Source organism: Diabrotica undecimpunctata, chromosome 10 (assembly GCF_040954645.1).
Source record: "Diabrotica undecimpunctata isolate CICGRU chromosome 10, icDiaUnde3, whole genome shotgun sequence".
Lineage (NCBI taxonomy): Eukaryota > Metazoa > Arthropoda > Insecta > Coleoptera > Chrysomelidae > Diabrotica > Diabrotica undecimpunctata.
In genome coordinates this window covers 68,836,236-68,853,253 of record NC_092812.1, presented here as the reverse complement: position 1 = coordinate 68,853,253, position 17,018 = coordinate 68,836,236, and the positions used below count along the sequence as shown (strand labels likewise).

At 33.2% G+C, this 17,018-nt stretch overlaps 1 protein-coding gene across 12 annotated transcripts in view; it reads right to left on the bottom strand.

Moving 5' to 3' along the window:
• Window positions 1–17,018, bottom strand: part of Ca-alpha1D (Ca[2+]-channel protein alpha[[1]] subunit D) — a 960,824-nt gene that overhangs the window by 331,601 nt on the left and 612,205 nt on the right. The gene's annotated exons all lie outside the window — the stretch shown is intronic.

Genomic DNA, 17,018 nt, shown 5'->3' with positions numbered 1-17,018 from the left:
TATATTTATAGAGTCCGACTGGCATCCACTGTTTGCCGCTACGCACTCCCGACCCTTTTTTTACTATCTGATTTATGCCGAGATTTATCCAACGTACATTCGATAATTTGGAAACTGTGGAGATGTAGCTAGAAACATAAAATCGGGATACTGAATTAGACATATGTTTTTTATTGCAGGTGTTGCTGGTAAATAGGTCCTGTGTTTTATTGTAGGTGTTTTCGGCACATAGCTCCTGTTTTGCGAAATTGTTGTTTGCGCGTGCGTAACTGATGTTGTTGTTGGTATGTAAGAGGGAGCTGCTTTTTGCTCATATAGAATGCTCATTGACTTTTTGTCATCATCACCAAAACTTGTTACATCTTGTTGATACAATTTTAAAAATTCAAAACGTTTTATGTTTCCTTCTACACCTGCGAGAACCAAAATAAATGCCTTATTTCAAACAAACAGCGGCCAAACGTATTTATTGTACAATGATAGTTCTTATACTGAATTTAATGAAGCTGGAGATGTCTTAAACCGTGGACCAATAAATTATCTCTTCCCCGGAATACCAGATAAAATAACATCAGCATTCCTCTACACGGATGGGTTTATTTACTTTTTTCAGAACAATACCTATTATAAGTACAGCGAATACACACGTAAAGTTGTTTCAGCTGGGAACTTTTTGGGATACCCTGCCCTGAAGACGGTCTATTAAAACAATTAAAAACTTTTTTAAACAAAATTGTAACTATAAACGAATAAAGGTTGCTGTGTTCCTTCTTAGTGGTAGTTCTTTTAATAAAAAAAATACATTGTTTATGTTGTTGTTTTATTTAAATTTCATTACTCTATGTATGTCAAGCGACATCTTGCGTTGACTGACACATAAATGTCACGTCCTGCGTCGAATGTTACGTCATTTCACGTTCTGTGTGGACTGTCACATAACTGTCACGTCCTGCGTCGAATGTCACGTTATTCACGTTATTTCACGTGACATTTCACGTCCTGCGTCATCTGTCACGTTCTCTTAGGCACTGTACGAAAAAAAGAAGAATTGACAGTTAATATTAAACTTTGACAGAAGCCAAGCAGCAGTTGGCTTCTGTGTGTGTGTGTCACCAACGCTTTCATTTGACACCTCATACGTCAAAATCAGACCACTAGCAACGAAGATACGTTCTAGCGCCCATTTGGCAATGCCGCCATCTTTGTTTTTTGTCTCAACGTATTTCCCGTCTCCTCCCCGTTCCAACGAGCCCTCGTACGTCACGATCGAACCAATAGAAACGAAAATCAACTTACATTGAAGAATACTGCCGATTGAGAGCGAACTGTACCGATATTGAGTTCCAGTAGTTGGCATCGCTGGCAACTATGTCGCTGTTCAGAGAAATAAATTTCGAGAAAATTAAAATATTAGAATATGATGTACGTGCTGCCATCTACTCAAACAATTGTTAAACGTTAGTTTATTTGAATGCCACCTATTTTTACTGCAGCGTGAACATACCCCCTTAATAAACAATTTTTCAAGATTTATTATTTTAATTTTGTATAGAGGATATAAATCTTTTAAAAAACCTTATTGAAAATGTTTAAAACTTGGGTAAATATGTCAATTTTTGTTGATAATTCTTTGATGTGTTTTCTGACGTATGTTTTTCTGGTATTATTGAGAGAAATGTCTGTTTAATGTATTTAATCTAAAGTTCCTTTATGAGTTTCAAGTTAAAACTCATTGGTGCCCATTTTGTTTTGCAGTTTAGCTGTATTCCCTGTTTCTTATTTTTCTTTGTCAAACTGTTATATTTTGTTATCTAATTATTATCTATCATTTACCTATTTGCCTTTAATCTTTATTTTTCTATTCTCTGTATCCTGACTTGAGCAACGTAGCCTTCGTTAAGTATTGGTGAACGAAAAGCTTTTTATTATCTACTTTTTTTTCAGCTTTTTCGCTACAAACTTTCTCAGCCCAGGGGACCGTTTAAGTCAAAGTTTTCGTCCTTAATCCAAAATGCCATAAATTCGTAAAATACACTTGATGTAGCATTTCCTTTTCATAATGCAAATATATTGTTATTTGTTTGCCTTTTTGATTAAAAGGTGACCTTTTGCGTCCTTGGGATATTTTACTTGTATTTCAAAGTCATTGGATTATACACCAGTCAGTAGATTCGCGAAAGCTAGTCTTTTAGTGTAAATGCTAATGAGTTGTTCAAACTTTTAATGGACATAACAAATCCCACTTAGTTTATGCGGTGATTACCAGGTAATGGTATAAATACTGAATATGGAATAAAGTAGTGAAACTTTTCGGACGTTAAACAGAATAAGTTTTTATTGAAAAGTTTATGTATATTCAAAACGCTATATGAAAACAAATCCAAGTAGCGGATTAGTCGAGAGAACCAAAATCAAAATATTTGAAATAACATTATTGCTGTGTTTGTGAATTTTTGGTTGCATTAGAGCAATCTGCTTAACTGAAGGGAACGCAAGTTTTTAATCCAATATACAAACCTGGTAAACCTAAATTTGAAGCAGATCCTATAGAACAATCTCTCTTACAAATGCAATGTGTACGTTGCTAGAAAAGGTCATTGTCAATCGACTTGTGAGGTATATTGAACATAAACATCTTATTATATACAAACAAAGTGGATTTAGAAAAAATAGATTAACATATAACTTAATATCATTGGAATCAGAAATTCACGAAGCATTTATATGCAATCAAGAATATTTAGCCATATTCTTTGACCATTTGTCTTATGGAATGGAATTCCACAGGGCTCGAATCTAGGCGTAGCACTATTTTGAATTGCTATTAACAATGTTGTGTTGTACTGCAATGGCACAATTAAAACTTTTTTATACTCTGATGATCTGGTCATTTAAGGAAGAAATAAAAACATATATGCTTATAATTATATTGCTGCAGCTCTTAAGTCGATAGAATCGTGGTCTAACAATATTAGACTCCGAAAGCTATACATTTTTCATGAAAATCATAGCCACAACATCTCCCAAACCTATTTTTATAAAATTCTCCTATAGAACATCCAAAAGAAATAAACTTCCTAGGGATGAAAGTGGACTCAAAATTAAGCTGGACAAGTCACATTCACTGGCTAGGACTATCCTGCCAAACTAGATTAAACATTATGAAATATGTATCACATAAAAACTAGGCAGCAGATTTTTCAACTCTAATAAATTTATATAAAGCCGTAATTCGATCAAAACTGAATGTGTTGTGTACCACTCAGCAGTGTTGATGCTCGAACTGTAAGTTTGTAATTTGTAAAACCGATGCAGTGGACCGTGTGCGTCTAGAGAAGTAATAGAATTTTGTGACTTGTAAGTAATTGTTTTATAATAAAACTTTATTTTTCAGATATTATGGATTATGAAAAAGAGCAAAAAAAATTGTTAGCACTTTTTGAGGAAGTTTCGACGGGCGATGAGTATGATGATGAAGAGGAATCGGGAGAAGAAGATCATGTAGGAGAAAACTTGGAAGGAAGCAATACGGAACAGGAAAATGAGGAATTAGATGATGAGACAGATTTTTCCATTAGTCCATATTTTTTGGGCAAAGATAATAAAACAAAATGGGCTAAACATATTGCCTCAATTAACGTCAGAACTCGAAGTGAAAATATTGTTCTGCAGCTTCCGGGTTCAAAACAATGTGTCGAATAGAAAACCGATATTTTCGATATCTGGAACAATCTATTTGATACTAATATGTTATAAATAATTGTTGATGGGATCAATACAAAAAGCAAAAAAGCAGAAGTTCAGTCGCGATGGAGATATATACACAACAAACATTGATGAAATTCGTGCCCTTTTAGGTCTCTTATATCTTGCAGGTGTAAGAAAGGCAAGTCACCTTAATACAACAGACTTGTGGAAAGCGGACGGCATTGGAATAGCGATTTTCCGACGGACAATGAACATCACGAGATTCAGAAATTTATTCAGGTAGATGCGAACTGATGATATTAATAGAAGGCATGATAGAGTTAGTTTGGATAAATTAGAGCCAATAAGAGATCTTATTACCAAGTGGAACGAAAATCATAATAAATATTTCTCTCAGTGTGGACCGTGGACCAGAAGTTGGAGACTTTTAGAGAACGGTGCTCGTTTCGCCAGTACATACCAAGCAAACCCAATAGATACGGTATAAAAAATATATCTAGACACTAGTACCAAGGTAGTGTCAGAACGGGCCTGTCAACATCTCTACAGATCTAAGAGAAATGTATGAGAATGTACCACCGACAATTGGTACACCAGTATTGGTCTTGGTATAAGCTCTCTTGGGAACAATAAAAATAAATAGAAGAAAAAGTCCTGCAAATTTCTCTTACAATCAAGAATGACCTATTGGCTCTAGTACATTTGGGTTTGGTTCAAGCGGAACACTAATATTATATAAAACAAAAAAATAAAAACGTTCTGTTATATTCCACAATATTCCACAAATCATATTAGCATATAACATCACAAAACGTGGTGTTGCTACCGTAGATATGCCCACAAATTCCTTTGTTATTTACAATTCCCAAATTTAACATTCCAAATTCCACAAAGACCCGACGAGAAAGTTTTGAAAAATTTAGCATTTAGCCTCATGTACAACCACCAGAACAATCAAAGCCAAAATGTCTATATACCTAAGACAAGGATTCGACTAAAATAGATCTGTCATTCGGATGAAGATGTGCCAGTTGAAAGAACTTCGGGAGCAATTGGGAGGTGTGGTGACTGTGGATGAAAAAAAATCGAAAAACGAAATATTTTTGTTTGGTTTGTAAAAAGTATCTTTGTTTGGAACATGTAAATCCAATTAACAATGACTGTAACAATATTCCGGCTTAATTTTATTATGTTTTTTGCTATCTCTTATATTTTTTATGATAAGTCTTAGTGAAATAATGTTTTATTTTTGTTTAAGATAGTTGTTGAAGACTGATATGTTATGTTGTAATTTTAAATTAATTGTAATTTGTTTAGTAAAAAATAGAATAAATCAAACTAGTACAAAATTGTGGACTATTTTTTGTGCTACGTAAATAAACATTTTATATAAACAAAATATATTAATATTAATAAATAATGTTGAAAAAACTATAAAAAATAGATTATTTTATTGAAGTTTAAACAAAATGCATCCAGAGGACTATTTGTATGACCGGTGTAGCGACTAGTGATACACAAAATTAAACTGCGTCTACAGAAAGGTTAAAACATTACTTAAGAGCTTATTAATAAAGATAAAATCTAAAAAGATTTATTAATTTTGTTACTAATTTAGCAGAATTAACTAGTAAAGATAAAGTGAGTTTTTTTTAAGCTGAAACAATTACCTTTAAAATGAGGGGGTTTTGAAGGTCAATCGCACGAATGAAAGCTGAGTTATACTTGGAAAAACTTAATCTAATGCCCATTTTGCAATTGTTTTAACGAAATTTGTTATAACTCCGGTTTTAACAATCAGATCAAAGTTAACCAAACTTTACTTTTTACTTTTACTTTTTCAAAAGGAACAATTTTCATTTTGCTAACATTTAATATCTCTAATAGTTTGGCAGATACAGTCAGTTAAACAATTATATTCTGATTAACAAATTATTTGACGGGTTTTCTGCCTGGTACCCTCGAAAATTGAATCTACGCACCAAAAAACCATAAAAAACGTCAAAGTAGGGGAACGACGGGTAATAGCGAACAGCGGGTGATTGCGAACATCACAGAATACATGCGTACGTCATCTGTATCATTCCGTTGTAAACTTCTTTTCGTGCTTCCTACTAGTCTGCACGTGGTGGCATAGATACACAGTTGCCCCGTATTTGTGGCATTTTTTACAGCGATTTATTTGTTTTTGGAGCTTGCACTACAATTTTAGCAATTCAGAAAATAAGGTATGTACCTAAACACTTGATGGTTTCATTTAAATTGTTAGAGTTAGTTAACCCTTAATAAGATAACGGGAACATATTTCCCACTTTACTTTGCCGCCAAATTTCGATTGTCGCTGTCAATACACAGAATGTTGAATTTTGTGATATTACGTATTTATTTCATGGATAAATACACCAACTATTCTGACAGTTATTCCATGGATCTGATTTTTAGTTGACAATCAACAACTAGATTTTCATAGGTTATGATATTTCTTGCCGCTAAAAGTTGATTTTTGTTACAATTTTGCAAATTATTTGGTGAATCGGCTCCAAAAATTCTGGTAATTACAAAGTTATTGTATTATTGATATATATATATATATATATATATATATATATATATATATATATATATATATATATATATATATATATATATATTGTTTGGTCAAGCTAAATACATTGTAATTTGTTATACAAATTTATGAAAAGATAGTTATTTTTGTCTTTGAAGTTGGTGGGAAAATTATTCCCCTTATCCAATTCCATAAAAAAAAACGCAAAAGTCGTGCATCAGAAACATTAAAATTTCTGTTATATTTTAGGATTATGAATTCAAGAAGGGGATTATCAGAACGTGAACTCCTTGCTGCCTTAGAAGAAGATTGGTCTGATGTTGATCTCGACACTGATGATGATGATGACATTTTTATACCATCCCCATCTACTTCTGTTTGCGGTAAGTCCGATGGAGATGTTATTGATAGCAGAATTGGGCAATTGCTTGGTGAATCTGATGAAATTGTTCCTTCTACAACCGTTGATGTAAATTCCACAACTGAAAGAACATCTGAGAATGACCCACAAGAAAATCAAAGTGTTTTGGTAGAACAGAGTCCAGTGGTTACGCTAACTAATTTTACTGGACAATGGACCTCTGAAACAGATGTTCCAGAAATACCAAAATTTGAGCCTGTGTTACAGTCAAATGTTCAATTCACCCATAAAAGTCAACCAATATTTTATTTTGAGAATTTCTTCCCTTGTGATCTAATAGAACAAATTGTTGCTCAAACGAATTTATATGCTGTACAAAAAGACAGCAAAAATTACAAAAACACTAGCCAAGAAGAAATAGGGGCATTGCTAGGTGTTTTTATTTTAATGGGACTGCACCCTGTACCAGACAAAGATTTATATTGGTCAAGTGATCCTTTTTATAATAATCCTGTTATCTCCAAAGCTTTTACAATAACCAGGTTCAAAAACTCACCTAACTCACTTCACCTAACTTTGATATACTGTATAAGATAAGACCATTTATAGATAGACTAAATGAAGTTTTCAAAGAACAAGCCAAACCTGGAAGTCGATTTTCTATTGATGAATGTATGGTGAAATTTAAAGGACGTAGTTCTATCAAACAGTATATGCCCAAGAAGCCGATTAAGCGTGGTTATAAAATTTGGGCAAAGTGTGATGCTATTACTGGGTATCTGTACCAGTTTATTTTCTATACTGGAAAAACTGAAGGCATTGAAAATGATGGCTTGGGATACAAGGTTGTAACTAAATTATGCCAAGATATACCACACAAATCTTTGGTTGTTTTTGATAACTTTTTTACGAGTTGCAAACTGTTGGAAGATTTATATGCTAAACAGCTGTATGCTATAGGTACAGTTAGACCTAATCGCAAAGGTTTGCCCGATTTTATGAGGAAAAAGCAAACCAAAAATGAAAAACTTCGAAAGAATGAATTCTATTGTTTGAGCAGTGGCCCTATAACAGCAATAAAGTGGTTGGATACCAAAGAAGTCACGGTTATTACAACTGCTAATCAACCACATAAAGTAACCATGATAAAACGTACACAAAGAGATGGCACAAAGAAAGATATAATGTGCCCAAAAGTTATTGCAGATTATACACTAAACATGGGAGGAGTTGATCACTTTGACCACTTTAGGGCATCATATCCCATAAGCAGGAAGTCTAGAAAATCGTGGATGAGATTGTTTTTCTTTCTTTTAGATGCAAGTGTAATTAATGCATATATTATGTACACAAGAATTCATGATCAAAAAAATACTTCTCACAAGGATTTTAGGCTTCGCCTTGGAAGAGCTCTCATAGGTGACTTTACAGTAAAGGCATCTCGACCTGTGATATTTAAAAATAAAAAAAACGGGCAACTTTGGTGTTCCAGACGAAATTCGGCTGAGAAATGTAGGACCACATTTACCAGATGTTCAAAAAAATTATACAAGATGCAGATTTTGCTCAACAAAAAAAGAAGAAAAACGAACGAACATTATATGTAGTTATTGTCAAGTAGCTTTATGCCCAAAACAATGTTTTAAATCATTCCACACTGCTGTAGTTGAGACCTAAATTAGTTTTGTCACCCATATATGCATTTTTGTATTTTTGAATTAATAAATTGTTTCACAAACTGTATAAGGGTAATTAATTTCCCACCTACAAAATTTTTTTAAAGAACAACGGGAAAATAGTTCCCACCACTATTTTTTTATTACTTTTTCAAATTATTTTATATTTCAACAAAAATATGTTTTATTTACCTCCTTTAGATACCAAAAGTATATAAACAAACAAATTAATTGTCCTTATATCCCATGTCTTATTAAGGGTTAACTTACTATTATTTAACCTATAAAATTGTCCTATTACGGAGAAGTTAAATGCATTTATATTATGATTGTTTCGTTTCTTCATATTCATTTCCAAATCGGGTAATCACGAACAGATGTTCGCGATTACCCGCCAAGTGTTCGCGTTTACTCTTTTAATAATTTGGCTTAGATTCTTTACATTTTTACTTTTCTTTTGCTTATTTAACAATTTGTATCTTTTTCAGATGCCTTTTAGACGAAAACGAAGTACCAACAAATTTTCATGGACTGATGATCAAATGAAAGCTGCTCTAAAGGCAATTGAAGAAAGACTTTATGGCCTAAGGGAAGCTGCACGCCAATTTAATATACCTGTTACAACATTACAAAACAGAGTCTCTAGAGGCTTTTACAAAGGCAGGCTGGGTGCAAACACTCTCTTTTCAAATGAACAGGAAGAAGAAATGAGTCGTCATTTACTAACGTTATCTAAAATATTTTATGGATTAACCCCAATTCAGTTGCGAAAAAAGGCCTTCGCCTATGCAGAGAAATTAAACTTAAAACATAGTTTCAACAGAGAAAAACAAGAAGCAGGTAAAGACTGGTTATATGGATTCATGTCGAGGCATCCTGAGTTAAGTTTCCGTAAACCTGAAGCAACAAGTCTTAATCGCATTCAAGGTTTCAATAAGGATCAAGTCTCAAGGTTTTATGACAATTTGGGTAAGCTGTACGATGAATACAAGTTTCCACCTACTCGAATATTTAATGTCGATGAGACTAGCATTACAAACGTAAATAGGCCTAATCGGATCATTGGACCTAGAGGCCAAAACCAAGTTGGAGCCGTTACAAGTGGAGAAAGAGGCAAGAACGTGACGGTATGCTGTTGTATGAGTGCCAGCGGATCTTTTACTCCTTCATTATTCATTTATCCAAGACTGAGAAGAAATCCTGCTTTAGAAAAGGATGGGCCTCCAGGTTCTTTGTACTCCTGTTCAAAAAGCGGTTGGATGAACGAAGAAGTGTTCCTGTTTTGGATTCAACATTTTGCGAAAACCAATAAACCTACAAGAGATGATCCCATTTTACTGGTGCTGGACAATCACTCCAGTCATTGCTCTATTGCAATTTATAATTTTTGCAAAGAAAATGGTATCATTATGCTGTCAATACCTCCACATACCTCGCATCGTCTGCAACCACTAGACGTTAGCTTTTTCTCATCATTGAAGCGAGCATATGACGTTGAATGTGATTCGTTTTTAAAATCTCAACCCTATGAGAAAATTGAAATGTGCCATATAAGCACTTTATTCTCAAAGGCGTATACTAGAGTTGCAAGCATAGATAAAGCTGCAAACGGTTTTGGGAAGACCGGAATTTTTCCATTCAACCGAAATACATTTAATGAAGAAGACTTTTACAGTTCAAACGATAATCAAACTCAACAAAATAATAGCCAAGAAGGTCTTTCACAAACTATTCAAGAAGATTTACTGGAACCCCAACCAGGCCCTTCCAAAGAAAACCAGATATGTGAAAATACCGAAAATGTTTCATTCAGCGATATCTTGCCTTTACCGAAAGAAAAACAAAAGATATATATTCCGAAGAAGGGTGAAAGAAAAAAACAAAGATCCGAAATATTAACCTTAACGCCTTTGAAATTAGAACTCGAACAAAAGGAGCTTAGAAGGAAACAAAAAATGGAAAAAGAAATTGAAAAACAAAAATTTTTAAAAAAGAAAAATAAAACTGCAAAGAGAAAAGTACTACAATCTTCAAGCGAAGAGGAAGATTCGACATCATATAAAGATGATGAATCTGATGACAATGACGATATTAATACCGACGATTGTAATGAAGGAGAATCTTGTTTAATTTGTGGTGAGTTCGGGAAAAGCGAACTTTGGTTCCGTTGCATTATATGTGGTGGATGGGTGCATAAATTATGCAGCGGCTCGGACACACCGGACAACTATAAATGTGATTTTTGTTAATAGGTAATACTGTTCGCCATTACCCTTCTCATGTTTATTATTACCCGACATTTCGGGTAACATCGAACATTTCGTGAAAATTTTTAATTGAGTTTTTTTATTATTAAAATTTTTATTTTTGATTATCCAATAACAAAAATTAATAGCTGTATTACTGTTAGCCACTCTGTAGTGGTTTCCGAGTTTTCAACATTTTTATATTTCAAATAAACAATTATTTTGCTTAAGTGTTCGTAATTACACGTCGTTCCCCTAACTAGGAGACATAAAAGTGAATATTCAACCCCCCTGGCTCCTAGACTATATCATGAAGCTATTTTTTAGTAATTCACTTTGATCGCTACGTTTTAACCTATATTTATGCCACCGGAGACTCCTCACCCAGATAAATTTTAAACTGATGTTCCGAGTTTCGGAAAAAAATGTCGAGAGAGCAGAGAATGCACTTTTTGGTTTAATACGAGCTAACACTGACGTACATTACAGCATTGATCTTCACTTTTTCACTCTCTACATAAAGCTAGTTGCTGTAACTAATTTTTAGGCTTAGAAGTTTTGCTGTGTAATGGAATAATCCGCTTTGAATGTTTTATATGCTTCATAGATTAACCTTCTTTTTTTTAATTTCGTTCAGACAATTTTGTATCTGAGTACAACGGTTGATGAATGGGGCTTTGACGTTTTTAATGAAATTTTGTCGATTTTAAACTTTTACCAATTTGTTTTATGATTTAGAACTCTATACGTTACAACATAATATTCGTATAGACCTCCATTTACCAATTGATGCATGGCACTATAGCTTAATCGCTTTCTCCATTATTCTGTCTAAATATCTCTTAAAGATCTACACAAACTTCATTACCTATGTAATTTGTATCTTAAATTTTATTAAAATGCCCTAGTGCTTTCACAAGTATCGTTAGTGAGCCATGGTTTACGCTTTGTGGTCTTTTAACACGTTGAGCGCCACGGCAAAATTTGAAATCAAGCCGTACAGGCCAGTTTGTAAAATTAAATTTTACGTTGTTACTGGTGGTTTTTGTGTAATAAAATATGGACGCAATATGTATGTTTTGAAAATTAAATTTATAACTTATATAAAATATGTTTCAAGATGTTCAACATGTTTCAAGATATATATGAACAAGATTCGAGAAGTCACTGGTCAATATAAGAAGAGAAACACACACCTCCTCATAAACAAAGACGGGAACCTGCCGCCGACAGTTAAGGAGAAGTTGGTGACCTGGAAAATGTACATCGAAGAACTTTTCTGGGACTACCGAGGTAATCTTCCAGAAATAAATTGCATGACAGGGTCGTCAATACTGGAAAGCGAGGTGAAAGCAGCTTTAAAACAGTCTAAGAATGGTAAGGCCACAGGTCCGGACGAAATACCCGTTGAACTTATTAAGGTGATGAGTGAAGTGAGCTCGAAGGAGTTAACTGAACTGTTTAACGCCATATACGATTCAGGTAATATCCCAGAGGAATGGTTATTGTCAACATTTGTAACACTACCAAAAAAAAAACGATCTGCGAAAACGTGCAAAGTTTTCATAACTATCAGCCTTATGAGTCAGGCACTTAAGATTTTTCTTAAAATCATACATGCCAAAATTTACAAGAAATGCGAAGAACTAAACACCATATTTACTTTAAATCAAGACGAAAGACTAAGAGGCCATCATTGCATATTAAAGAGGGATCAGACTACAGCAAGATCCAGGCTGAACTTCTTTGCCAAACAGAATATTTAATATCTGGACTAATTTGAATCAAGACACCATATCGGCAACTAGTGATTACATTTTTAAAAATAAACTTAATAGTTCTATATTTCATTTATAGGATTGCATTATTTTAGAACCGCATTATTTATTGTTTTACAATTTTGTTTGATCTATTTAACTGTAATTTTATAATTGTTATTAGTTTTATAATGATATTTTTTTTTATTTTTTATTAACATTTATAATAATAATTTGTTTTATAATAATAATAATAGTGTTTGGGAAAAAAGGAAGAAAAAAGAGGTACCGTAGAATGGGGTGACATTCATTCTATGAGGTGACTTTGCTAGAACATAAATATTTTGTTTCAAGAGAGTATGCAACCCAAATGTTTCATCCGTTATGGTGGTTGTCTGAACTTTATTTCAGTGCACATCGCACCCTCAGCGCGACTGCAGTAACTCAAAATTTTATGAAAATGAAGTAATTGTGGAATTCGATTGTAAAAATGCATATCTATCCCCTGTAAAACTTTAGTAACTTTCAAATGCTTAACCGGCTAAATATTCCAACAACAACAGTTTAACTATTTTGCGTTTTTGTACATAAGTTCCGTGCAAAACTGTTGTAATTCTAATATAACAGAGTTACAACAGTTTTGCACGGAACATTGCAATGGTTTCGATAACAAGCAATGAAAGACACGAAAAAAGTAAGATATTTGTTATTTTAATATCTATATCTGTGGTGTTTAATTTTAATATACAGCGTGTCTACGTAATCCATTAACGGCCGAGACAATAAACAAAGATTTATGAGACCAATCTATTCATGTAAGTTTTATGTACTTTGTGGGACATTATATTTTCCATAAAATGTGTGCGATGTCGTTTGACCATTTATTTATTAGATTGGATTAACAACAATAAATTAAGGCTAATTATTTACAGCCCAAAAGTATTTTTTCTTATGAAAGGAAAAACAGTTATCTTAAAACTTGTGTATTAACAATACTGACAGGTTAAAAATATCTATTCTCAGAAAACTTGTTCTATAAAAACTAAATCCCAAATTGTATTAAATCTTCATGTAACCTTCCAGGGCGATTGTCTTATCATATTGTCCCCCGGTAAATCCCAACTTTTACTAAGGTAGTGAATTTCAATTCTTTTGTTAATCACTGTACTCAAGGTAGCCTGATTTGCATATGTTTATTATAGTCCTTTTGTTTTGAATTTAAATAAAAATATTGAAAGTTTTACAAATAATTTTTCTACCTTGTTATGACATTGTCATTATTACAAAGCGAAGGAATTGCAGCTCTCAGAAACATGTGCAAAGATAGAAAGATTAAATTGCCGCTAGCGATAAGCCGTTTTATTAGGTACCTATTTATTATAGGTAGCTATTTGATTTCTTGGAATCTATTAAATGTAAAGTTTAATACCATACTAAACCCCGATTGCTGTTGCGGATTATTCTTTCTTTACTAACCCGATGATTTTTTGGAATTTAATTAACGTATATACCAAACCCCGGGAATTACTTTCCCTTTATCTACCAGGTGATTTCTGAGAATCCATTAAATATAAGATTTAGTACTATTCCTATCGTTGTTGGAGATTAATTTCTCTTTACTCTACACTTTTTACAATTTTCTCCGTGCAAAAGTGTTGTAACTTTAAAATTCTAATACTAAATGTGTAGTGATTAACAATTTTCTCCGTGTTGTAAAAGTGTTGTAACTTTGAAATTCCTAATTTTTTTTAGCATTAATATTATTTTATTTAAATTTCTATTTTTGGTTAATGTAATATAGGCTGAAAAGCATACAAAATCATAATTAAATGTTAATTTTTTTTTTAAACTTGTTTCTTACTTCACCGATATTAGCACGAAAATAAACAAAATCGTCTTTATCTCGAAACTTACTTATTCTGACTTACTGCAGTCTTGCACTGAGGGTGCGACATGTTGATTAACTGTAGCGGAAGGCGTTTGTCTCGAATATCAAAAGTACACTCTTATAAAAAATGCACTGTTGAAGTTTTTGTTTTAATTTGAAGATTTTAGATTGTGTAACTAAATTTAAACATACAGCTCTCACTATACAATTTCAGGTAATTTTGTGTACGTTGCCTTAATTTATGTTTAACGGTCAATATTTTAAAATATTTAACCGTTAACCGTAAAGTTATTTCCGTGACTACTTTATGAAATTACATTATTTCTTCTCCGGGGTCACTTTGATACATTTATGATGACTTTAATATTTTATTTCTTTTTATAGTTTTCTTAATGAAAATTCAATCCGTTATTTAATTTCAGGTTTTCATCATTATCTATATGAAAAGCCAAAATGCCGCGAGTTTATAAACGAAAGTTGGGATCAAGAAGCTACAAGAACTTCTCTGACGAAACTCTTGAACATGCTCTGCTTCAAATAGTAAACGGAAACTTGTCTGCTAAAGCCGCTTCAGAAAGATTCACAATTCCGTATGGTACTTTATATAATAAATAGTTATTTAGAAAGAACTGGAAGAATTATTTCTAAATTTAAAAACGGGGTAAGTCCTGGTACCGACTGGGTAACCCATTTTTTAGAGAGGCATAGTCAGCAAATCTCTGAACGACTTACATCTAACATTACTAGAGCTCGGGCAGCAAAAGAAACGATAGAATCATATTTCAATAATTTAAGAACAACAAAAAGCCGCCACATCAATAATGATGTGCGGTGCTGCTGATGGCACACTACTCCCTCCTTATATAATATATCGCAGCAGAACATATGTGGGATGCGTGGACATTAAGGGGTCCACAGGGCTCTCCTTGTTGTTGTAGTGGATGTTGCGCAAGAGGAGCTAGATATAACCAAACAAAAAATGGGTGGATGGAGGTAACTTGTTTTAGAGACTGGTTTGAGACCATATTATTACCACACGCAAGACGGCTGGAAGGTAAAAAAGTTATGATCGGTGACAACTTGGCGTCTCACTTTTCAGATCATGTATGAATTGCAATATTGAATTTGCGTGCCTTCCCAGTAATTCAACACACATATGCCAGCCTTGGGATGTATCGTTTTCTAAACCCATGAAAGTTTCTTGGCGAAAGATTTTGACGGAATTTAAATTGCGACACCGAAAGATTACTAGTGTACCTAAAGATCAATTTCCGTCGTTATTAAAAAAATGCATGGAATTAATGGATCAGACAATTGCAAAAACTGAGCACAAACGTGGAGACTGTGAAGAAAGTGCAATTAAGAGAGTTTTGAAGAATGGGTTCGAGGCTTGTGGCATGGTTCCTTTCGATCCAAATAAAGTCTTGAGTAAAATTGCACCAATCAACCATGATGTTGATTATGTAGAACCTCTGATTAACGAGAGCCTTACAGACTATTTGATGAATAAGAAGTCCGAGATAGAAGTTACTAAACGTCGAAGTAAAAAAAAAACTTAATATCCAACCCGGTAAAAGTATAAGTCGACATGTAACGGCGGATGACAGCTCCTCCGATAGCGAATTAAAAAGCTATACCAGTGAAAGCGAAAATGAAATTGAAAATGAAGATTCTGTGGAGAACCAATCATATGAAGGTGAGATGAATACAAAACCATCTCTTGCTGAATTAAATGTTGGAACTTATGTGCTTGTAACAATTATGTCAGGTAAACGAAAATGTATAAATTAAGTATATGCCGGAAGGATACAAGAGAAATTACCTTTTGACGAATACGAACTCATTGGACTTAAATCACTGGATGAAACCCATAAACATTTTAAAGTTGGGGAGACCGACGTTTTTAATGCTCCTTTCGCTGATATCTTAGCAATTCTGAAGAACCCATCGGTGAAACAAATGAAACAGCAACGAAATGCATATTTCCTGGCAGAGTTGATGTTAAAGAAAAATAACTTATTTTGTTTGCCTTTCATAATATATTCTTTTGACTTTTTTTTACTATTTTATATTATTTTACTAATTTGGTAAAATGTTTTTTACCTCAATAAAGTATTAGCCACTTCTAGAATCATTTATTGTATACCAATTATTGTGTCTGTAGCAGCTACAAAGGAAGTCAAAACAAATAAAAAAATTAGTAACTTGGGCTCAGAACTTATACTGAACGTCACTCAAAAAGAGAAATGACACTTTCCGAAACAAAGAAGTAAAGCGCCAGGCGAGGCCGGAATTGTCATAGAAATGAATAAGAAATCCCAAAAAGAAATAATCTGAGAAATGTATTACAGATCGAATACATGGAACAACGCAATAATAATAATCTTAATATAAAAAAGGATATGTATATTAAATAACTACAGACCAATAAGCCTGCTATCCTACATCTATAAGTTACTTAATTAGTTATTTATACACTAAATTAAAAAGAAACAGATAAAATTATCAGAAACAGATTAAAAAGAAACTCGAATTCTATCAACCGGTAGACCGGGTCTTATCTAGAAATGGATACATTACCTGTAACCACCTTCTAACAGTCAAAAAATTCATCAAAAAGATTACAGAACACAATCTACCACCAAATATGGCTTTTGTCGACTAGGAGAAAGCATTCAAATCCATCGAATAATGTTACACTTAAAAATGCTACACCTTATAAATTAGTTTTGGTCAAATTCTAAATAACCTGAAACGTGGCAAATGGCACAAGTAATATAATTCAATAAAAGAGCTCAATAAAAAAGCGAAAACTA